Here is a 25626-nt window from a genome sequence, read left to right as displayed (position 1 = left end):
TTTGCTATTAGAAGAAAATAAGGAGAGGAAATGATATCTTCTAGGGCTTGACCTTGTCTTGACAGACCCCAGTGACAGTATCCATTCTGTATCTTTAGAGGAAAATACATGAGGGAGTGGCCTCACGAAGAACAGTCTTATTTGCAGGGTTGGAGGAAGGCGTAAATGGCCCAGAGAACTTGTGAGTCAGTCCCTTAGGTGCTGTTGTGAAGGCTGCAAATAAAGACAGCTTCTGAAAAGTCAGTGTTTGCCAGTAAGTCAGTGAGAAGGCTCAGGTATGTGCAGAGAAGCACTGTCAAGTGGAGGTCAAGACTTGAACCGGGCTTTTGGTTTAGTTAATTTCTGTTTTTTTTCTGCTTGCTTTGGCAACCCCTGTGACCATCATTTCTTAAGTGGAAGATGCATTTGAAGCCTGGAAGTAAATGATGCACATCAATGATGGCAAATATTGTACTACTGTGATTATCAGATTGTAGGTCCAGCCTGGTGCCCAAGGAAACTGATGAGCTCCCTTGAACTTCAGTGAGCTCTGCCTCATGGCAGCAGAAGGAATGCACCTTCCTGCCTCGGATTTGACAGGAAGTCTTACACTTTAAATCACTAGCTATATATTTGTGCACAGGCCTGTATTTATAAGTGCCCTTTCCAATGATAGCTTATATTTTTGTATCCTTCTGTCCAAGTGCAAAATTGGAGCAAGAAGAAAGGTTTAGGTTGAAAGTGATTGCACACATATATAGTATCGCACACTAGATTCTTTCAAACCACTGGAGCTTTCTGATTTCCTCCCCGCCCCCACCAGCAGTTGTCCTCTGGATGTTTTCTCCCATCACTGAGTGTTTTGTGGTGTGTTCTTTCCCTCTTCTTCCCTCCTTCCCCTCAAGTTTCATTTATTTTTACTGGATTTTTTTTCACATTACATTAAATATTCTTTTGTCCTTGCTTAGATCTGGAAGATATCACCATAATCAGAATTTGCACTGAGAATAGATGCAGAAAATAGCTGTTTTAAGTGGGTATTTTTGTTTACTGTACCAAAGTCCCTTTCTCACTGAATGACCTGACATGGCATTGAATGTTAGCAGTCAAAATGATGTGAACCAATGTGTGTCTAACCTGAAGTACAGAAATGTCATAGAAATGTCATACTTTTTTTTTTTTTTTTTTTTTTTTTCCTGACAGGGGACAATAATCTAGTTTTCGATTAAATAAATGCAATCTGACTTTCTAATTTTAGTTTTTTCCTTCTCTAATATTAAAAATAAACTACTTTCAGTAAAGCAAACGGACTAGGTGAAGCTTGTATGATTTGGTAATTTATCAAGTGTGGCTGCCTGGGAATGGGACCCAAGACTTTCGTCGGCTGCTTTGAAAAATGTGTGTTTGCTTTCATAATGGAGCTGGAGTACTGGCGAGTGCATGAGGTTAGGGAGCTGGCTTATCTCTTTACACAGAAAATGTTCTGATGAAAACATGCTGATACGTGCACAATCATAATTAGAAATTAAGGCAAATTCTGAAAGAGGGGAAAGTCAAATGGAACTGTAAAGACTACAGTTTTTTCCCCCTTCTGTAGAAAGCACTACCTTAGACCTAAACTAGTAAGGAAGAACGAGAGAAAAATAGCAGAAACAGGAATATGAAGTGAGTTGAGGCAACAGATGTTGTTTGGCACCCTAAGTTACTTTCAGTTCTAGCATGAAAAATGTTGGACCTTGGTCCATTGCTAATATAAATCAATTTAACTCCTGTTTTGACCTTCTTTGTGGACTATGTCAAATTTTTACCACGGGAGAATCTGACCTAGTATAAAAAACTTGTGTTAATATGACATCAGGAGCTCTTGTGCCAGAGTTGTCAAATTCAATGCAACTTAGTTCAGCAAAATACAATGTGAATTTGTAATGTGGAACTGGTTGAGGATGCTGTAAATCTGTCATTCAAGCTATTGCAAGAAATAAAGTTATATTCTGAAAACGCAAGTTCTCAGGCTGTAAGTTGGTGTAGCAGAGTCTGTACTGCTCTGGGAAGGTCCGTGCTGGGCAGTGGTAGAACAGTTCCTAAATATCAAACTAACAGGATAATGCAATGTACCGTTATTGCACCTGCACAGATTATTAATGCTCTTCTTGCTGCTATTTCTTCCCTGTAATTCATATCCTATCTTGCATGGGGCTCTTATTTTGCAAATAGATGTTTGTCAGAAACTGAGGGCAAACAACAGTGTGCAAGTCTTTTCCTGAACTTGGCATTTACAGACATTTCTCTGTACACTTTTTTTAGTGTCATGACATGAAAAGTTCTGTAAGAAGATGCATCATCTCTGCCCCTTTGTGTCCTACTCAGCTGATGCTCCTTAGTGAAGGAGTGCACTCTGTGGTGTAAAGCTGCAGCCTGTGTATGAGAGCCTGTGATATTCATACAGGGCTTTTTGGTTGGGAGACCTCTGTGTGAGTGGGAGAGAGTTGAGGGAAGTGTAGTTTTTTGTTTTTTGGGTTTTTTTTGGTGGCAGGTATGTGTTGTCTAGAAAAAAATTTTCCTGCTGAATACAAACATTTGATTTCTCTGGGTAAGTATGTTCAGAAGAATCTTGAATCTCAAAAAGTGGTAATAAGGATAGTTAGTATTACTTATGAAAACTATTCTTTGTCTATTTTTCATTTCAGTTTTAGATTGTATGGTAAAACTTTGGAAAAGCAAAAGGAAGAACTCAGGTGTCAAAAAAAGCTGAACACTCACTTCAATAAAAATCTGCATCTGATCTATTTTACTTTTTTATTTCAGTGTAAATATAGATCAGATATTTGCCCGTCTAGCCCTTAACTGTGACATCTTAAACTTATTCATGCAACAAATATTCCCCTAACTTTAAAGCAAATGAAAGACAAAGTTAATCTTCATAGCATTCAACTTTCCATTTATGGTTCTTCTTTTGCAAGACTGAAGCTACAGGTCATGATGACACAGCATGCAAATACTGTATTATTCTTACTGAAGTTAGGGAGATATGAAATGTTTTTGACATTTTCCAGAATAGCTGTGGTTAGGCTGTCTGAAAGATCAAATCTGGATGCGAGCTGTAGTGCCATAAGATGAGTAGGAAGAAGTAAAATAGCAGAGGGCTTTTTATGTTTTGGGATTTTAATGATTTACAGTAACTTTGACATCTAATACACAGATTTGGGAGTAGGTATCAATTTTTTCCAATCCTAAACACCACCTTTGTAGCTAATTGTGAAATTACTCAGCATTATCTACCAGTATAGATTATTATATACCAAAATCTGGTACCTTAGCTTTGTCAGCTCAGGTACAGCTTGTGTTTGCAAGATGCATTGCTTTTATTTTGGAAGGCAAGTTCTTGAAACAAAGCATTTGCTTTCAGCTGTGATCTGTTGTGGGTTATTTTGTTAGACTATGGGTTGTCTGTGTGAAGAATAATATTTATTACCTTGTGTTTATGTGCGCAGGACAGTCACCTCCCCTTCTTTCTCCCACACTACAGCATCAGTATTCAGAGCTCAGCACTGTAAGATTGGAAATTCAGAGTTGAATTTCCTGTAAACAGGGCCATGCCCTCTCCAGGGATATTGCTGCATGCATGGCACGTGAGCTTTGCCAGACTTTGCCATTTTGTTGTGAGCACTGGTATCTCCAGACATGCCGCAAGCGGGAGCAGCAGCAGGTGCCTCTGTACGGTGCTGCTGGTCGTGCTTGTAGCTGGATGCTGCATGATGTTGCCTTGTACCGGGTAATCACAGTCACTGAGACTGGGCAGGGGCACTACTGCATTTTCAATCTACTGTTTACCCACCTGCATACCCAGGCACTTTGCCTCCTTTAAAGATACAGGTATCGAAAAAAGAGCTCAGTTATTCCTGACATAACTAGAAATAAAGGTAAGAGAGTCATTGGGAGTTGGGGATGGAGCAGACCATGAGGTGCTTCTATTGGAAGACAGGAGAGTGAGTGAGGGTAGGAGAGCTGTAGGAAGAAAGGGGGCTGTGACATAAACTTGCCTGCAACTCAGCAGCAGCAGAGCAAAGACAATTTAAGAAATACACTGCAACTTCATGCAGTAAAATATGATAATTCTGGGTACAGAGAATAAGACAAATTCCTATTTTGGGCATACATACTCCTTATGTGGAAGTGAAGCATTGATTTGTACAAATATTAAGTTGGCAGGATGTTATGCGAAAGATATCAGCTTTATAATATTTAGCATTATTTCCATCAGTAGGTCTCAATGTACTTTGAAGAGGATGGGTGGACCAACTCTTTTCATCCCCATACACCTGGTTTTGTGGAAACAGAGCAATGGTGTCATATCAATAACTTGCAAAAGGTGTTGTGACCCAGGAGCTACTCTGCATGTTGGACCCCAGGGCAGGGCTCGGTCTTTTTCTGCCTGTCCACACAGATCTACATGTGAAAACATGCACTATGTATGACAGCTTAAGGTACTTTACATAAAAACAGACACTGGATGGCTTTCCTATTTACCTTTTTGCACAGCTAGAACTCCCCATCAGTACAAGAAAAGAGGAATGATAATTTAGACACTAGTTTGAGTGAAAAAATGGTGAGCGGAGATATGCTTTTAGATTTTCAAACCAATGAATCTTGCTTTGAGTTTTGCTTTATCAGTGGGAACTCAGCCTGGATATTAAGACCATTGCGTTTTCATATCATGATATGGCATTTGAAGTTGGAACTGCTCACAGTTCAAACATCCCCATCCTCTTGAGCCCACTGAGGCTTTCATCACCTAATTGTTCATTGTGTCTGAAAAATTCCAGCATGTCTCCAAAGGCCTCTCTGCCCTGTCAGGTGCCCATGGGAGCCCTGCACACAGAAGGCAGAAAGCTGTGTATGTCCGAGTGCTCCTTTTGTGAGCGTGCTGCTGAGCACGGGGAGAGGTGTGTGCTGGGATACAGGGCAGAGAGGAGCAAGTTGGATGGATTGAAAGCTCTTTTAAGATAAGCGTTGCCACGGAAACCACCTCCTTTCCTCTGTGTGTGCAGAGGTATGTTGGATGCTCACCTCTTGTGAAGTGAAGCTTGTACCTCAGAGCTGTGGTGCAGAAGTGCCTCAGAGGTCGCTGGGGCTGTGCCTGCAGGAACTCAGGGCTGCCTGGATAGGCCTGCTTCCAGTGCTGTAGCTCAGGAGCTGGCCTGCAGTTTGGCAGCCTAATCAATATCTGTCTAAGCTCTTGTGGCTTCTTGAGAGAGGGAGCAAGTGTGGTTCTTTGTCAGGCCTGCTCTGATGCCTTGAAAGCATGGCCGAGCCTTGTGGGACAGGGAATCTGTATCCTGTTCTAAACCCTGGACGTGAGTCCCTTTTGGTGCCTTGATTTATCCTTCTGTAAAATAGCATAGATCTTTTTTTCTTCGATTACAAAAAGATCAGGCCAACAACATCTGCGATCCAAACTGATAAGAAATCCTCCATAAAAAGCTCTTTAAGTTAATCAAAGAAAGGGCACAACACCTGAAGTTGCTGCATATGCTGAAGAGGTATCTTGTACCTCTTTCTGTGCCCCTCTAGTCAAGGAGGGTTTGCATGGCAGGATTCTTCCTTGTAACCTAGGTGCTAGGTTATTTGCCAAAGGAATCTTAAAATTCCTACCTACCCGTTCTATGCAGATGGTTTAATTTTTCTTCTTTTTGGTCTTGCAGCTCTGGGACACAGGACACACGGTGCGGGGTGCAGTGCGTAAGAACGCACTGGAAGCTGAGCTAAGGAGCCTCTGGGTGAATTGTCCATCATAAAAATCGATCCTGGAGTTGTTCAGACCTTGTGGCAGGGCAAGGCAGTGTGGCACAGAGCTGGGCAGAGAGGACCTGTACCCCACCTCAGAGGGACTTGAGTTTATGTTGTGTGTCCCACGCGACACATACGCTGAGGTGTAAGTGATTAATATTATACCTATAGCTCTTTGATCAGATTTTCAGCTGCTACTTTGTTAATTTTGTAGGTGCTGGAAGATATTCTGTATTTATGAACTGACGTCTGTTTAGTTCATGCATGTAAATGTACCTGAAAAGTCTCTCAATTCTTCTGAGGTTTGTTTGTTCTACCTACACAGTACGATATGCTATCTTTATATTTTGCTTTCCTGAATTTGTCTTTGAATCTTTTAAAATGATTGATCACTTTTTCTTGTTGAGATTTAAATCTTGCTCATTCTTCTCCTCTGTTAGAGAAGATACCCATGTTTCTGTCTGGAATAGCACTTGTACCTTTCTAATGTTGTATGATGTCTCTGCACCATAATGTCTGTATGATGAAGATAAATGTCTCCTTTGTTTTAACCTGATGCAGGTTAAAAAACCAAACAGCCTGAAAACATGATTAAGTGTTGTGATCATACTTTACTTTCTATGTTTACTGAGCCTTCAGAGTTCCCCCTTTTAAGGACTTTTATTTTATAGAAAAAATGGAAGCTGGAAGTCTGAGAGAAGAATTGGACTCTAAGAGCTGGAATTCCAGGAGGACTTTGGCTCTTGGATGCAGATTTTGTTAGTGTGTCGGATCTACCCAAATCTTTACAACTGTTACACAGAATCACTCCTTTTGGAATGTATTTCTTGGTCTCTGCTCCCTGTGTTTATGAAATGGAGATCTTGTGCCTTTCTGTCATCACTCTAGAGGCAGTCAGTCTCCTGGCGGGATAAGGAAAGGCTGTTTCTAATTACGGTTTGCTTCATGCTAATGCTGCTTTCAAATGTTGTTAATGATGCAGCAATAGTTCAGAGCCATCCTTTTTGTTTGTTTGTTTTTGGATCTTGTGTGCTTCCTTATTTACCTTCTGCAGTTATTATAATACTTTATTGCATTTAAAGATACAAGGGAAAACAAGACACCAGAATCCATTGATATTTTAAAGACTCAAATTGCTCTGAGAACAGAGCAGGGCAGTTTGGTGACTGACATTTACAATAAGCCGAATACACAAGTCTTAAAAGTTCTCCCAGCGCAGAGCAAGTGTAGATAAGGGAGGTGTGGGGACTGTGAGATAATTTAGTCTGTTGACACCCTTCTGTGATCTATATGAAAACTATTATGATATCTTCTATTTGAATTTATATTCAAAAGCGGGGCTGTGTATGTAAATTCAGTGTGTCTGTGTGTGAAAATTTAGGACCTGTGTATTCCTTGAATAGGCATCATACTATTTATGGCTTGCCCTCAGGCAACTTCAATCACTGTTGAAAATCTTTCAGAAAGCTAGTATTTTAGATAAATTCATGGTAGTGAGGGTACAAAACTGTAATTAGCATGTGTTGACTTAATTGTTCTGGCGTGTAATAAGTGTTCAGATGGAACTTCAGTCATGGCTGCTTGAAACAAGGTTAGATAATTGTTCAGGAAAAGTATAAAGCTTGCAAGACTGGATATTTAATACCAAGATTTTCATTGTCTGGGAGAGAGAAGGTTGTTGTGTAACAGTGAATCTGCCAAGGAGAATGAAGCAGCTACCATTGTGAAATGCAGAGATGTTTTTTAATGGAGAAAGCAGAAAACTATTTTTTATGAGGGTGAATGTTGCTGAGAGTTGTGGACAATGGCAGAAGCAGTTTTATTGTGTTCCAGCGTAATGATGCAGTGCAGGAAAGGTAGCGCTGAATCAGAGCTACTCTGTAATCATTCATCAGGGTCAGGAGAAGGGTGTTCTCTGCAGTGGGAACACGCTGTGCCCGAGCTCCAAGGGGGACATTACCGGCCAATATATGAGTGTTCTTCCAGGACAATGCTGCATAAGAAATGGGAAGAAGGGATAAACAATTTTACTGCTTTTGAAGCTTGGGTTCCTGCTGAAAGAGATCTGAAAGAGACCATTTAATTGCACAAAGGTCTGTCTTCCCAGTGCAACTTGTTTACCTCAGCACACTGACAAATACATATAAATAATGATGCTGAAGCAATATGTAGGTTCTTTTCTGAGGAATTCTAGGCAGTCTGTGATTTTGAGGAAACACCTTAGTTCTCAATAAACTTCATTAATTGTAAATCTAGATACACAAAAAACCTGAGCTGTGGTCTTGCACCTGCTCTGCCACAGGCCCTTGGTGGTATTTGTCATCGTTGAGAAAAAAGGAATGCAAATGATGTAAGTTCAAGTGTGGTAGTAATAGCTAAGAAACTACACTGGGACCAATTTTACATGGAAGAAAAACAGATGGGCAAAAATACTGTACTATTTGAAGTAACAAAGAGAAATATTGAAGCTGGTACTTTAAAGTCTTTAGAGTAGGGGTCTAGCAAAAGGAAACCATGCTGGCTCTGAACATTAATTGTTCTGTGACCTTGACTCTTACTGAACAAAAAAATAAATTGCAAAGACATTTGGATCACTCTGATTTTCAAAGATATTAGATGGTTATACCTACCCTTAGAGATTCCCACTGCTCTCTCACCAAAGGAAAAACAGGATTTAGCACTCCTGTATTTTGAGGAAGTATTACTAGTAAAATAATGCTAGAGCTTGGTTCTCTGAAGCGTTGCCTATGGAGAGTGAATAGATCAACCACATAAGTGACATAAGAGATTATGAGGCTAGTACCATTTACATAAGAAAGCATTCAGCAATTGTTTTCTCTTTGGTAGAATTTCTTCCAAGTCAGGAAAGATTTTTCTGAGAGACAAAGTACTTATTCCTGTTATCTGAATTCAAGGCTATGATCTGAAGGCTTGTGCTAATCCAGAACACAGTATTTTCTAGCTGATTTTATGGTGTTATCTTCAGACTGTAGTATGAACCTTTCATTGCAGTGATGGAGCATGTGAGTAGGGTGAGCTGAATGCAGGGAAGGGCCACAGTATTTTGTGGAGCTCCCTTTGCCTGTTGTGCAGAGAGGGAGACTTGGGGAATGGTCTGCTCCTGTAAATGAAGGTGGGTGCAGTGTTTTTTGTTTTTTTTTGTTTTTGGCACTGCTGTACTGATTCTGTGTTAGTCAAGAGGTAGGGCTGTGTATTTATTCTTAAGAGAGACCTTAATTTGTGTTCCAGGGAGAGGATAGGTGGTCACACAGAGTATATTTTTGGAGTGAAGGGACCACAACCTAAATCCTCTTAGCAAAGGTCCTGTGGTCTCCCTCTCCACCTGTAAAGCCTTTCACAGTGGCACATATTTGAAGAGAAGAGACACAGGGTCAGACCTCCCCAGGAGGAACAGGGGGTTGAACTCAGGCTACCCACGGCTCTGATGAACAGGAGCAGGGAACCTGAGCAGATGCACACCTGGCTGCTACGTGCTGTGTCACTGACTAATACTTCTCTCTAATGGCACTGTAAAGCAGCAACTTTGTAGTGTGTTATAGGTAAAAGGCGCTATTTACCCCAGATTTTACTGCCTGCCAGTGTCCTATTACCGAACTCTGTTAACAACAGAAATGCATGATGGAGTTGTCTTAAACACTATCTGGGGGCTAGTTTCATGAGCACAAGACAAATATGCAGAAGATAAAGCTTCTATGGCTGTAAGGAATATTTGACAGAAGCCTAATGAATAGCTTGCTAAAATCCTTGTGACATCCTAAATATATTCAAGGTAAGAGTGATAAAGTGCAATGGGTCATGGCTAAAAAGCAGCCTTCCATGCAACACCTAAAACTCTTAAAAAACCATCAAAAAGCCTTTATAAGAATTTGTCCCATGTCAGAAGGGCTAGGCTGAAACCTGTCAGGAAGCAAGTTGTAGGGATCTGAATCAGATGCATCCAAGGAATGATAAGAGCATTTAGGAACTCTAGGGAAATAAAGAACTACAAAAATGGGGGTGGGAAGGAAGAAAAGAAAAAATGACATTTACTAGTAGCTGAATATCCTTTGTCCTGAGGGGAAATTCTTCCAGGCAATGTCATGCTGATGGTAGATTTATACTTTGCAAATTGTTCTGGAGACTGTTGTCCCTTTAAAGAGAGATCCCATTCTGGGCATTTTGTTCCACATAAGTACAGCTTGTGCAAATGAGGAAATCTTTTCTTTGTTTTAGTAGAACCCGGGGAGCCTGTTTTGTAATTGGAACAAATGCGGGAGGGAATCCCTAATGCTCACTACACCAATTATTCAGTACAGCGCTTTCTCTGTTACCAAAATATCATGTTTGACCTTATTTGGATCTTGAGGAAGGGGCTGAGCATCTGCTTGGCAGTGCTGGGAAGAGAGAGATGCTGAAGGTGAGGTCATGTACAGTTGTGTCAGTCTGGAATGCAGTTCTGCTTCTGTGGTAGGTTTCTAATATGACTTGAGGCAGGTTAATTGGTGCTCTCCGATTGACTTTCCCTAATGCCAAAAAGCAGTAATAAAGCCACTTTCCTCACAAGGGTACTATAATGACTAATGCTTTCTGAAGTATTTAGATATGATAAAGGTGAGGAGTAGCGAAGAAAATAGATGCTGGTTTGAAATTTATTGCGTACAGTCTGTGCTTATTTAGCTGTGCTAAATGAGCTGTAGCATATAATAGAAAATACTTGAAACTAGATATTTTCTTTATTAAAGTTATGTGTTTCTGGCATTTCTTGCCCATCTTTCTAATATGATGTTGGTATGGCAACAGCGTTTTGATCAAGAGATTAATGTGAACTACTAAACCCTTCTTGCACTTCTACCTGTTCTGACACACTCAAGATGCTTAAATTCGTATGTTCTTTAGTTGTGTGGGGTTTTTTTGTTTTGTTTTAACCAGAAGGAATTTAATCATAATTTTGAGCAGAACTTTACTTGCTCAAAGAGGACAAAGTCTCATCTGCTAAGTACTGGTTTTTTTAACACAACTTATATTTTAAAAATGCGATGTCATATTTCCTCTTTCATGTCCTAGAGTTGGACACAGAGGCATCCACAGCAACCTCCTTGTAACTTCTATAATCATGGATGAGTGGAACCAGTATCATCAAGTTCACACATCATTTACTACAAAGGTTTGTATTTAATTTAACTTTTGCACATCCTATTTATGAGCTCCTGCGTTCCTCTAACAAGAGCCTGTGGAGAGAGATGTCTCAGATATGACAGGATGTGCAGCTACATGCAGGTGGTATCAGAGCTACCTCTTCATCCCCCACAATAAACAATAACAGCAAAGTGGCTCTCTGGCAGGATCGTGAAATAGTCATGAGGAGTCCCAAAATAACAGATGGCAGTAAAGTGTTATTGGGTCTCCTAACCAAGAGGAATGTAGGTGTGTGATATTACAAGCTTCCAGATGGCAGAATATGAAAAAGACAGCTTCATGATCTGCTCTTATGAATCCTAACCACTGCGTGTCACTGATGAATGAAAGGTATAATTATTTAGAGGGGGAAGGTGTTTTTTATTTCTTTGAGTGCTATTTCATTAGTTGGACATGTTAAGTTGCCTTGTGAAGTATTTTCTGGGCAGATAGAGTAGAAACTTATGCACAGTTCTGTTCAAGTGCTACCTGTGTTCAATTATTTTCCTTAATTGTGCCTCAAATCTTAGGTTTTATTGCCTTGAAAATACCGGTAATTTATTTAAATGTCTAGAAAGCACCTCATGAATAAATGTCAACCATGATCGAAACTCGGCACATCTTGGTAACACTTTATACTGAGTTGTGCCTTTAACTTTGGAAAACGTTATTCAATATGGATTTCTTTGAAACAACATTTCAGATGTGACAATCCCAGAGAGCTGTGACAGGAAATCCTAATCTTTCTACTAGTTAATTGTTTACTACAATGGATCTTGGGCAGTATCTGCTTCTATGATATGAAAAATATAAACTACATCCTGATGTTGGGTAAATAAATTTATGTTTATTATCTTAGTCTTAACATATATCTTTGTGAAAGGGTAATCCTGTGCTGCCTTCATCGCACATTGCTTGAAACACAGTTTGCAATTGTAGTGTTCTAGGCAATACTTGTGTGTGTTTGGGGTTTGAAGAGGAAATTAGGGCATGTTGATGTTCGGTTTAATTTAAAAAAATTGCTACTAATCTAAGAAAATGTATCTGAAGATATTTGCCTGCTCTTTGCTTCGTATGTATATAATTTTTAGCTTCTGCATTGGCTTTTGCAGCTAGCAGGCAGTTACTCGCACTGGTCTCAATAACCAGCTTCTGTGTGACTTTCGTGTATAATTTTAACCTGCAGGAAGCCCTGAGAGAACTTTATTTTCTTTGCCTGTTGCTCTTAGGCTATATCTCTATATGTTAGTAACTTGGTACATGAGCAGCAAACCAGTAGATGAAAACAGTTGGTGCTGTGGCCCTTCGACCTACCTTATGTGCTGCTTGTCAGGTTTGTTTGGGACTGGGTTTAGCCTGGCCTTCTGGACTGAGTGGGCTTCGAAGCTGACTGAAAGGTCAGTCATGCATTCAGACTCTTCTGCACCAGTGAGGCTTAAAAATGCAGTCTCTGAGCTTTTTTTCAAGGTTTTGTTGTTATTGCCCTTGTGCTCTGTAGGGTTCTGGGCAGTTCTGCAGGCCTGAGGTGGGAGCAGCAACATTCAAGGCAAAATTTGGTGCAAATCTTCTCAACTGATATTTATCAAATGTTCAGTATCTGTGGATGATTGTTGGGGGGGGAAGATGAGAAGGTGATTAATCCTGATGGTGTTCCTAATTCTTAATGTGTTCTCTTATTGAGGTATTTGCACTTAGATGTTTGCATTGTAAGCTGTTTCCCTGGTTGCTTACTCAGATGGTGTTTTGCTCCTCTGTCCCCCACATATCTGTCTCCACTGAAATACCTCATACTTTATGCTGCCAACGTACCCTGTGCTCTGTCCTCTATCACAGGCCAGTGGAAAAAACCTCATTAAGGTGCTCTCAGATACATTAAACGTATGAATGGGCAAGGACAGGAAGGTGGAGAAAGGAAGGTGAGAGTCAGTTTTTGTCTTTCAGTCATCATTGGCCTGCCTCCTGTTGTACTGAAATGCCACCAGGCACATTCCTTCTCCACACAATGATGTCTGTCTTTAAATACATATGAACAAGCTGCAACTGACTGTAGTGCATTTTGTCCAGCTTCCACATCTTTTTAACCACATTTTCTAAGCTTTTCTTATTTGTTGGTTAAGCTAATCCTTGTTTATGTAAAGGGAAATACAAAGATCATAACCTGCTCTGATGGGTTGCCCCCGCAGCCCCTGTACTGGTCTCTTTACCAGTTGCACAGTGACACTAGGAATTCTCTATAGTGTACAATAAGCACTTAGGAAAAAAAAAAGTAAGGTTTTTGGAAACCACTTTAAATACAGTTCTGTCATTAGCAGTGTTCATCATTCCTTGGCGTGTGTTAGCTTACCCAGTTCATTTGCATTGCAAATTAATGTGATTTGCCACGGATGGCTATAAATGTGTAACAAGTTGTATTATTCATATGTAAATATTCTTTTGATTAAATCCGTCTTCACTTGCTACTGCCCTAAAATGCTTTGAAGTTTATTCTTCTACAGGCTTATGGACCAGTATTTCAGCCATGTTGCATTTTTTCAATGGTTTATGTCTGCTCCCACAGTCTTTTATTTTTCGCTCATTAGAAGTGACTATTGCAATGTTTCCTGTGACTAACTAGGAAAATTGGTTCCCTGTATATCAGGGTTCATTATCTGTTTGATCAAAAATGCTGTTTTGGTGAATTTCTTAAAATTAATTGGAACACTTTTTGCAAACTCACCCCCCCCCCAGGTTAAAACAGATATTAAGATCAGAACTTCTGAATTCTGGCAAGAGAGGTTTTTTCCACATTATTACATGATGTTCCTAAGCCTCTCATTAGTGGGCTGTCAGTTTTACAGCCAGAAGGTAGCCTCCTCCTATAATAAAACTCTGGGAATTCTGTTTGAAACTATCATGCCAGTTTTATTTCTATAGTTAATGATTATAAAGATAAACTTCCATGTTAAGCAGTGCTGATGACTTACAGGCTAATTGGCATCAGTTTACAAAAGCCTTTTAATTTCCAACTGCCCTTGGAACCTAGTCTTTAAAAGCTGTCCTGAAGAGTGCAAATGCTTGTGAATAGGTTTCCTTACACAGCAGTGTTGTCATGTGCTGTGTCACCTACGATCAAGCCATAGTTTAGATGCTTGTCATCATGCTAGTGATGCAGAGACTGGACAAATCAATAATTACCATCAATATCCACTACCATCTTGCGCTGTATCTTAATCAAAGAGGCTGGTTCATCTTGAATCTAGTGGTGATGTGCTACAGACAGACAAGTGTCTCAGCTATCTACGCAGAAGGACATACGTGCTTTTGTGTAATAGACCACCAGAAGGCATAAAGGCTAAGAATATAATTCTTCTGGTCTCGGAAGAAACTCATCCTGATTTACATCCATGTAACTGAGAACAAAACCAGACTCTGAATGTCTTAGGAGACATTATCCAATTAGAGAAAAGGTCAGGTTTGCACATTTACTGTCTATAATAGTATTTTTCTTCCTCAGTTACTGTTGGTCAGACCTGTGTGTGAAATGCAAATGGGCGTGTGGGGGAGTGAGAATGTCGTCTCATAGAGCAAATTTGAACAGGAATAGAAAGTTTCCACAGAGAATATATTCAGAGCAAACTTGTCCATTAGTCACTCTACCCCTATTGCTTTTCCAGCTGCCTTTCATCTCTTCACTTGCATTTCCTAAACATTTTTTCCTTATGTATGTAATTGTAAAAAGGCTAAACTTAGGCTATCAGTGATGCCCTGTTGAAAAGAAAAAGACTTAATCAGAATTAATCCATGATTCTAAAAAAAAGGAAGAGGAAGCAATAAATGTGCCGTCTTCCCATCCAAGAAATGGACATAACTGTGCAGTAACGGATCCATTGTCGTTCAGAGACACTTAACAAAACTGTACTGGTTTATCTTGTGAAGGCACAAGGGGCACACTTTAGATATAATTAGCTCTTAAAGTCCTCTTTTATAGAGAAACAGAGTGATGTTCTTCTTTCTGAAGACCTTTCCGGCTCAAGCTCTTCACAGAGAAAGAAATTAAGCGTAGAGTCCAAGATTTACCAATCAGTATTTTTTTTTTTTTAGAATTATGTAACATGATTTATGTTAGTATAACTGAAAAAGACTTGTAAAGAACTTGTGTTTTCCAGCCTAAGATACTGGGAAGAACAATAGCAAATCAAACTAGCGTTTCCATGACAGTGTAATTTAGAAGCTGTGACAAACAGACTCCTGTGACGAAGGGCGCAAAGCTAGCAGAGTGTCCTCTCTGCTGCTAGCGCTGCCCAAAGTCTATATGACTGTGACCATGTGATGGAGAGAAAACCACCTTTTTTTCCTCTGCCTCTTTGTCCCTCTGACTATACCAACACTGCAGTATGCCTGAGTAAGATGAGCCCTGCATGTGTGTGAAACTATTCTGACTGAAAAAAAAAATAGTACATTTGGTTTTCATTTATGTTAGATACTGTTTCTCTGTTCTCTTTGCTACTCCTCAAACAAGCTTTGTCCAGGTTTAGCTTTGCATTTCTTTGACTGTTAGTGAGTTGTTCGTAGCTGTGGGGTTCCCAGTGCCAAACCAGTGCCCCATGTCTTATCATCCCATGCCTGTTCTTCTATTCTTCATCCTATATCTGTATTCCCCAGGCCTCTGATGTCATATCAGGCTGCATTTCACTGCACTACATTATGTTAGTCATAGAACCATGGTGCAGTACCATACAAAGATGCACTGAGGTAAAACAAATTAGCCATAGACACCTAGTCAATTGGAAAAAAATTCCTCTTACAGCTAAATGAAGCTAAAACTGAGTTGCAGGCAGGTCAAGATAAGTTCAGGTAGAGCAAACTTGGTAAGTCTCAGTCCCAAGGCCCTGCAAGCTCGGTACAAAGCTTATGTGCTGTTACTAACCATGGCAATACCATGTCGCAGGGCTAGCTGGTTACATACTGCATCGTGAATGTATCTGTGATGACTGGCTATGCTAAAGTGGGGCAATTGTTCAAAGACTATTTTGAGAAACGTTTGTTCTCACAAATGAAAACAGCTATGGGAAGATAACTTCTAGTATTTCCCCGGTGATTCTGTAACCTAGTAGTTTAAATCTGTAAAACATCAATTTCCACTGCAATGTCATTGATGATGAGTCATCTGATCACTGTGTGTTCCTTAAAACAGGTATGTTCCTAAGAAAAATAATTCATCAAAGAAGTTAAAGCACTTTTGTAACACACTTGGGAAGTGCTTTTCCAGTACGCGGAGTCTGAGGAGCTGCAGGCAGCTGACAATGGAAGGTGATGTGTGTAGGTGTGGCAGGTACAGCTGGGCACATTGGGGATTTTATGCTCTCATACCAGTCTCTGGTTGCTGCCAGGTCTCTCCTGAAAAGACTTCTGCAGTGAAAAATGGGAGCAATATTCTAGTTGTTTTTCTGCTTGGCCCACTGAAATAGTGGAGAGCCAGGAGTGTTGATTTGAAAGTATAATGAGGTCACAGCAACTGATGCATCCTACCTTATGGAACTGGTGTTAATGTCTTAAAAAGACATGAGAAAAGGGGCAAGAGAGGACTCAGTGGCACAACTGTCAACCTTAAGGCATGCTCCTTTCAGTTTCTTGTTCTGCCCCCTCACCTCTCATTTCTCTTGTGCTTTCTGTAGAAGTGAAAAAAATTTCCAAGCAGTTCTTTCCAAAAGCAGGTTAGGAAGGGTTTACAGGGCCACCTCTCTTTTGGCCATAGCTGCTAATGGTTCTTTCTGGGACTGCTTCTCTCTGCTGCCTGCTGCTGCACATTCCAAAACCAAGCATTTGTCTGTAAATATACAAAGCAAATTTCTCTATTTATTTTGAGAAGCATTCAAGTTTCCTCCATAAGCAATATCTAAAATATAAGATTATAGGAGAGAAAATACGGAGGTGTGGTGTTCAAAAGTAGACTTTCTTCAAACTTGGAGTTCCTGAAATATCTTTCCTTATAGGCTGGTCTACCTGCTGAAGCAATGACTGCTATACCTTCTCTGAAAGTAGGAAGTCTGTCAATCGGGTTGTATTTAAGAAATGTACCAAAAGGAACAGGAGGACCCAGCCTGTTAAGAAAAAGAGGGGTGGGAGAAAACAAACAAACCAACCACACAAACAAACCCCCAAACACACACACCAAAAAACCCCACCACCCAGGCAAATTCTTGATACCCAGATAGCGTTAGCTGACCTGATAAACAGCTTTAAAGTATAGAGGTGACCTGGATTTTGGGGCTTGCTAGACGGAAAACTCTCTGAAGAAGTTACTTTCTTGTTTTGAGCTAGTTTTGCAGCTGAATGGATATGACAACCAAATCTGGCGGTACCCTGGGTATCTGTTCCCTGCAGCACTGTTGTAAGCGGGGACACATCTGTTTTATGTTGAGATGCTAGCTTCACCCACCTAAGAGGCGAAAACGAGCATTAGGATATCCTGTTGAAGGAGAGAAGATTATTCAACTTAGGCTCTGCAGATGATTTGCGTAAAATTGCCACTCTGTGATCTTATGCGAGCTCTTAAATGGCAAAGACTGTGTTATAGACCATCCTGAGCAAGCTTCAGCTTCTGGTAGACCTGTTTTCTACAACCAGTTCTGCAATAACCATGTGTTGGGGACAAGTGAGGTTAGTGTGCTCTGTGTTGCTGTCACAGCATCTTAAATTTGTGGGTGCTCTTTCAAAGGATCCCATGTGGCATGGCTAAGCTGTTTTTGGAACAGTGGGTATGAATTTACCTATAGGTCTCTTGCTATGGTTTCTGAAGGCAATTTCATGCTTCTTTTGTATTGATTAATAGCACAAAATGGCACTTTGAATTTTTCTCTTCCTCTCAGGCTGGAGCGTATTTATATGATCAGGAAAACATAGCAGTGTCTGCAATATACATAATTAGGAAGATTTCTCTTTTTCTCTTGGCTTGCTACAGCCAAAGACTAAATCTGTTTATTCTCCCTCTACTTACTCCTCCCCATATCCAGATGAGTGAAAACATCCTAGTATTAATTCCCGTTAGAGGAATGGAACAGGTGAGTATCGTATGCTGCAATTCATATTTTTATATAACTTTTTATAACTTTTTGCCAACTCAGTACCCCCAGAGAGTGATGATTGACAGGGGGAGATGTTAGAAGCTGCCATTTTAGCTGAGGGAAATATTCAGTATTGACCTTCAAAATTATGTAAGTGCATCAAAAGAACATTATTCGTACCAAGTGCCCTTAAGAGGGCGCTTATTCACCTCTGCATTTGTTTTGAGCATCATCTGTTATAATAATGTGATTTAAAAATAATTTTCTACTGCACTAGGTTAACATTTCACTGCAATGTGTTTGGGCCAGTTATAGTTACTGGCATCAACACACAAAGTATACAATGATATTAAATTAGGTAGGCTTAATTTATATAACGGTTCTGTCACTTTGCAGGAGTGCAGTTTCCACCTAAAACAGCAGGTGCAAAGCAGTTCTATATCTCTTAAAAGAAACAGTGTTCCCTTGCACAACTGGATTCTGGTTTGATTTGGGGTTTTCTTTGGCTCTGCCTTTGCTTTTATGATAGTCATCAGTTGTAAGAAACTTCCACACTTTGTCCTGTGCAGTCGTCTTCCTTTGTGAGCAAACAATCACCTAACTAGAGGTGCAGTAGAAGACTAAAGGATACGAAACAGCACTGGTAACAAAATTGAGATATCAAATGCCTATTTTTTCTAAGCCAGCTGCTGAGGAATTATGTTCTATTTTGTTAGAAAGAATCTTTCTGATAAAAGTCCCGCTATAAGATGCTTGTTTGTAATTATCATGGCAGCTGGATGGGTGTGCCAGTGGTGTCATCTGATCATTTTCCGCCATGTTTCCAGTGTCTTCATTTGCAATTTGGCTAAACTAGCTGAGGTCTTTTTTCATCCATCTTGATGCTGTTCCCGTAAGGGATTGCTGCCAGCAATAACTTCAGGAAACTTCTCTTGGCAGAGGCCAACCCGCTGCGTACAGGCAATGGTGACAACTTTCATATTACCTTTTACTTCTCTAACATAGAGTAAAACAGGACTGGCGGTGTGTCTTGAGTCAAAGCTCTAGGCAATTAATCTCTGGTTTAGCTGTATCATTCATAAATTACCGATTTTTCATAAATAAAGTAAGGTTTGCCAAAAGATCTCCATTTGTCCATACCTAGATCTTTTTATCACAGTTTACTTCCCACATAAAACATTGAAAAATGAAAATGGTTGGTATAAACTTGACATCACTATAGTTGGATTACACCATATAACGCTAGGAGTAATTTCAAAGTAAATACATATGTAATTTTTCTATCACATAAATGAACACAAATTTTACTTATGGCATTGTTTGGAATGCAAGGAGAGCTGGTTCCCTTCCCCTTCCTTTCAGATTTGTTATTTTTATGTGGACTTGAAAGGTTGCTTAACTGGAGACAGCTAAACTGTATCACCAGAGCTGAGCTCTGCCATGGCAGTTGAAGAGCTGACCTTCTGCTTCGATTTTAAAGCCTTCATTTTCCATCTATAATTAATTGCTTTCATCTAAACCTGAAGGAGTCAGAACATGTCTCAGTGGCCTGTGCATAAACATTGTGTAGAGGCCACAGACTGAATAACCAGATAATCACCTTACAGTTTCAATTCTGCAGCAACACGTGATCTTATGGTGATAGATATCCAAACTTCACATCACGAATTCATAGAGGCATCACTGGTTATCATTGCAAAACATGCTGAATGTGTGTGCTCCCATAAAACTTTGTGGTCATACAGTTGTACACGTAAGGGCAATTACTCTAAGTTACTTTTAGGTAGCAATGGATGTTGTTTTTTTTTTTCTTTTTCAATTCTTCCATAAGTGAAATTCAGTCTATACATTTGTTTCTCCCTCACAGATGTCTGTGGGGCATTCTTTACCTGAAAGCAGCGAATTTATTTCAGTGGTGTATAGGAGGATCTGGCTTTTTATTAGCTTTCCATATCTGGTCAGCCTTTGTTTAATATTTGCCTAGACAGAGACTAGTGATATTAAGAAGCATATATCTCTAGGATAACATTCAACTTTTGTATCACTAGACAGGATATAGTTTCTGATATTGGAATAATGAGATCTTTTTGGAGACTGTGGAATATTGCTCTGCCCCTACATCACCAGCTAAAATGAGTCTCATGAAATAAGCACTACCTCTTGTGCTTGAGGTTAATTAAGGAAGACACAACTACTTTTCATACATCTGTAGAACTGTTGTGCCTTTTTTAGGCCTTGACCAGCTTATTGAATACTTTGGTAACAAAGCTGGTGAGAGCCATACCTTTTTCTTTCAAGAAAATAAAAAAATTCTGTTTGAATATATAAAATAAACTTTATCATGGTAAAGGCAGACTCTTAGGGGTTTACAAGCTTATGGAAATGGTTTGGTGGTTCTAGAGGTTTTGGCACAAAGCAACGTCTGCATCCCTTGTCTTCATATTTTGTTGCTAGTGCTGGCGAGATCTTGGGTCTTCAGGTGTTCTGGGTGTCATTGTCCTAAGTTCTTACAGGTGCCACTGGGTGGGACTAATGTAATAGGTACTTGGTGAACAAGTGAGAAATCTGCTCCCTTCCTGCTACTAGGAAAAAAGTTTAGGTTTTCTTAGTACACTGAGCTGATACCACTTATTTAACATCTGAGAAATTCCTTCACTGGCTCAGGGACTGTGCCAGTGTTCTGGGTGAACACTTAAAGCTGTTGCCTATGTGCCATAGGCACGAAAAAATGGAAGAGCTGTTTCAGTGGGTGGCAGTGGGGACACTTGGCCTGAGACCTTCTCAAATGTTCAGTAATTTTATTGGTTTGGGGTTTTTTTGGCTATGTTTTAACTGCTGACATTGAAATTTCCTGTGGTGCTCTCAGAGTTTTAGGGGGAATGTTTCAGCCAAGAACATGCTGCTGTTCACAAGTGGAATCCTTCCTAAAGGGAGAATAGACTGGCTGGACCTATGGTCTCATAGTCAATATGAAATGATCCAGGCAGAGATGCTCCTGAAAGAAGATGCTGTAATTGCCACTAACAAGCATTAGCTCCCATCACAACTCCAACTACTGCTGGAATATTTTCGGCCCATTTTAGCTGTTTTTTTTTGTTAAGGCAAAACTAACATTTTCTTACGCAGACTGACTTAAACCAGTGTTGGAACCTGACCTTCTATATCTCATGTTGTATCTTGCATGAGAGCTACTGCACTTGTACAAGGGGTTGTTTGTAGAACTCTAGAGTAATACACACTTCAGCTTATGCAAATTTTGCCTTTGAAGACTGTTTATGTTGAAGAGTTTAGCAATACAGAGCATAAATAAATAACGTAATGATACTAATAATGGAGTTGCTCAGGCATTGATTACAGCTTCATTAAGTGAGATTACTCACTCTGATCTCTGCACTACAAATTAGGTTTTGATAATTTGACCTATTCTGTTTTAATGTAGTGAATTAGAAAAATAAATTGCCAGGGCGGAACACTTAAAAGATTTTTGTAACACTTTGTGAAATGTTTATTTTAAATGATAAAAATCACCCTCATGTCCCTGTTTATTCAGGATAGGCAAGATCATCTAAAGTATTTTTAAAGGTGATGTTTTTATATTAAAAGCTTTGGGGGCCTTTATTTTCTTTCACTTTTATTTCCTTAGTCATAATAAATCTCTCCCAGTCACAGTTTTGGGTTTTGTGTTTGGTGGGATTTTGAGGTTTTTTGGTTGGTTAGTTGTTTCTGTTTTGGTGGTGGTGGTTTTTGTTGTGTTTTTGTTTGGTTGGGTTGTTTGTTGTTTGTTTTACAGAGTAGATAACAAACAATGTTTTGATGCAATAAATTTCTTGTTAATCATTATTCTATGCATGTCAGGGAGTTGCAACCCAGTCTGGTAATTGACTCTGGAATTCTGTCTGAGGAACTCTATGCTTTATGGAGATCTGTTTGCACACAGAATCAGAGATGCCAGATCTCTTGCATCAGCAAATGCAGAGTGGAATTTGCCAGCATGTGTGCTAAATTAACCTCAGAATGAAGGGCTTTTGCTTTAAACATAAACACTTGAGTAACATTCCCAGTTTCTAAAGCTTTGTGGTCTGCAGTATAATACAGAAATGTGACCACAAAGTCAGCATTAGTTAACTCAGTTTATACTACAATAGGTGGAATAAAGGCTGTGTCGACCTTCCATGAGATTTTGTGCTGTGAAAGAATGAGTTACAAGCTTAGTGCTTGTTATGGTAACTAGACCAGCACTCCAGAGGGCTCAGCTTTCTAAAATATGTATCTCTTACTGTAAAGGACTGAGGTAATCTTCAGAGTATCTCCAAGAAAACTGCATTGTGGTGAATGTTGTGTGTGTGTGGTGATCCAAATGTTAACTTCTCTTGTAGTTCAGCTCCTTAATGGCTTAATCTGAATAGGGTATTTTGACATGAGTCTGAAAGGTTTATTATAATCATCTTTACAATGAAATAAAACATGTCGATTAATATGGTTGCCATTAACTCTGAGGAGTGCTTAAAAGGGATCTTGATTCATGGAAGGCTATTGTACAATTTAGAACTTTAATGTAATTCTCTCAAGTTGGAGTCCTAATTTTTAGGTTACTCTGTATCTCATACTAGCTAGTAGTGTTTCCCTGTCCTCCTTTCCCCATAAATAAGGAAATCTTTGGGATCACTCCAGCAAAAATTTACAGAGGATTCTCCTTCCAAATGGGTTGCACATTTCTTAGTATTTAAACACGAACTGGATTCCTAGTCTATTACTGCATAGACAAAACTATCAATCTTCAGTTGTATAACTGACTAAATCTTATTCATATGAATTTTGAAAGCTATAGGAAGAAAATATGCTGCAAGGTAGGATCCTGAATCTCAATTTTTCCTTCCTCTCAGATCCAGTTATTAAATACATGGCCTTGAATAACTTGTAGAAATTTAGCTTATTTTTTGTACGCTTAGTTCAACTTGTTTTAACATAGCTGTCTGCTGTTGTTTTTCTGGACAGCAGTCAGAAAAGCCAACCTTTCTCAGTAGAGCAGGCTCCCAGTGTCAGTCAAATGCCTCCACTCTGAGCTAGTCTTTATTTATAGTTTTCTGTCTGCTTTTCCATTGTATCAGCCCTCAGTGTGTCAGCTGGGTATCAAACTGCTGAATTAATAGAAAAACTGTAGTAAAAAATACTAGCACAAAGGTGATAAATGCCTCCACGCAAATTACCCTCAGCACTAATCACTTTAGGTTTTGTGAGAAACAGCACACTGAAATGTTCATGAAATGATCTTACTCTGCCTTCAGCTTTTTAAAAATAGCCCCCAAAACATGCATAAACATCAGATGCTGTGAAACAGACCTCCCCTGCTAACCGTTTGTAGCTCTAATTAACACAGATTTACACGGTTAGGGCATTTTAATGCCTGCTAGTATCTGTATTGTTTATTAATGTGTGGTGTCAGATGTATATTGATAAACCTTTTTCTCATAGTATCAGCATTTGTCCTTTTTTATTTGCTATGACAGAAGTGGAAGTTTTCGTTACTGTGACTCTTAGATTAGTTACAGCAGATTGAGCTGAAAGGTTTCAGTGCAAATACATCACTTTTAACAATAACTGGTGGTGTGCCTGCTTACTAACAGCAGAATAGAGCTCTTTTAGTCCCAAGATGATGGGGAATCCTTCAGCAAATTAATTTCTCTTTTCAAAGATAAAATTCACTGAATATTGCGAGCAGAGCAATGGATTTTGTTACTCTTCTCTCTTGCAGAAGTATATATTTCACAAGAAGTCAGAGAGACCGTCTCGTCTTTGAGCGTATGGATGGGGCCCATGCACAGTGTCTGAAGGATGAATGAAAGATGCTTGAGTCTCCCTGCCTTGGGCTTGACATTGACCAGGCAAAGCTGGTTTTTTTGTGTTGTACCAATGACAGTGACTTTGCTTCTGGAGAATATCGGAGTCAGAAGCATGGTGCCAAGAGCAATGGAGTCTGCAGCATCTCTAATCCTGACACTGGTGGTCTGTCATGATAGTTTAATATTTATGGTTCCTTTTATCTGTCCTGCAGGTTACAGATGGTTCTTTTTGTTTGGGCTAACAGGTTATACTTGGGGTTTGCCCAAGTTTCGAGCTTTTCTTTGCAAAAAACCAAATTGAAGTTCTTACACTGTCTCATGTCACAAGGAGCTTGACCCCAAAATCAAGCACCAAGTATTTCAAGATATATAGTGAAAACCCCAAAGCCTGCCGTGGCAAGTAAGTAACTTTTATATGTTCTTTCATATTTAGATCAGCTTTATGTGAACTTGTAGCCATCTCTGTTTCCCAGAATCCCTAATTTACAGAAATGGGTTTTTTTTTTCTTCCTTTCCTTTTAACCCAAGTTCATACTTTACTCAAGACCATTTTTCCCTCCTAAGTTTTCTAGCCTTATACTCTAAGCAATAGCTGTAGATTCATACACTTCAGTACGTAGTAGGATTCTCCAGCTTCCTTAAGCAATGTACCGTGACAAATTTGGACTTTGCGCTGGATTTGTTCAATGTTGCTAAATTCAGATCTGATCAGCTAATGGATAGTTTACTGCACGCAGTGATGCAGAAGATTTTTGGTTATTGAAGTCGAGCCGAACTATCATGGAATGCATTATTTAACAGCTTTTGGGAGTTTGTCACATCAGACCGTGATGGGCTGCTTGGCATCACCTTCCTGTCCCAGAAGACAGATCAGCCAAGACCTTTTCCACTTTCTTACTCTGTATCTGAAGTAACGGCTGAAGGTTGCAAGCCTAGCCGAAGTGTGCTGTTCTCAGAGTGATGCTGCAGAAGCCGTGGATGTGTGAGGTACCCAGAACTCCTGTAACATTGTGTAATCGTTGCTCGCTCCTTGGCTGTTACTCTGAGGCTGTCAGTTTCTTGCAATGCTGACATCCACCCCCCGGGAGCCTGTGTCACACCGCTCAAACTCCTTCCCTCGTGCCTTGTCACTGAACAGCCAGCCCAGCAAAGGCTTTTGATCACTGTCACTTTGGCTTGGGTCTAGAGGTTGAAAGCCTCTCCTCTCTATTGATTTATTAGTATAATAGCAGCAGGGGTGAAACAAGGACCTGCTTTTCTGTTTGGCCTTCTCTCAGCTTCTTGCAGCTCAGCAGGAGTTGGTGGGATGTGGACTACCTGTTCTCAGTCCAGCTTCCCCCGGAGTGGTGCTGCAGCGAATGCTCTCACACTGCTGCTGCCAGCCGAAATGGTGGTGAATCCCTGACGTGCTCAGCAAGTGCTGTCTTTAACCAGTCAAAGCTGATGTAAAGATGTCAAGAGGAAACCATTTTGCAGCATTCTGTCATGAGTTTTATTGGTCCAGCAGAACCACAGGATTCCGATTTGAAAGCCACCTAGTAGCGTTTGTTTCCCTGTTTGCCTCCATACTGACATATTGTTCCCCCAAAACATTTACCAAAGGCAATAGACAGCCCCTGCAACAACTAAACTAGACTGAAGTAGCATCGTTCTCCTTTAATACCTGGAAAATCCATACAGGGAGAATAAGCTACTAATCTAGATGCTATGCATCTGTCAGAACCAGAGCTCAAACACAGATTTATTATTTTTTGAGGTCCAGGTTAATGTCTACTAAAGGTTATACTCTCCTTTCTTTTTAG

The 25626-nt window shown here is 39.9% G+C and overlaps 1 protein-coding gene across 5 annotated transcripts in view; it reads left to right on the top strand.

Moving 5' to 3' along the window:
• PCSK2 (proprotein convertase subtilisin/kexin type 2) overlaps window positions 1–25626 on the top strand; it is a 199910-nt gene that overhangs the window by 29222 nt on the left and 145062 nt on the right. The window contains exon 3 of one of the 5 annotated variants that reach the window (XM_065632883.1): window positions 10831–10930. The exons of the other annotated variants lie outside the window; for them this stretch is intronic. The gene's annotated coding sequence lies outside the window, so the exon portion shown is untranslated. The remainder of the gene's footprint in view (window positions 1–10830; window positions 10931–25626) is intronic. 5 annotated transcript variants of the gene reach the window in all.

Source organism: Caloenas nicobarica, chromosome 3 (genome assembly GCF_036013445.1).
Source record: "Caloenas nicobarica isolate bCalNic1 chromosome 3, bCalNic1.hap1, whole genome shotgun sequence".
Lineage (NCBI taxonomy): Eukaryota > Metazoa > Chordata > Aves > Columbiformes > Columbidae > Caloenas > Caloenas nicobarica.
Note: the sequence above shows the minus strand (reverse complement) of the source record. Positions and strands in the feature narration are given on the sequence as shown.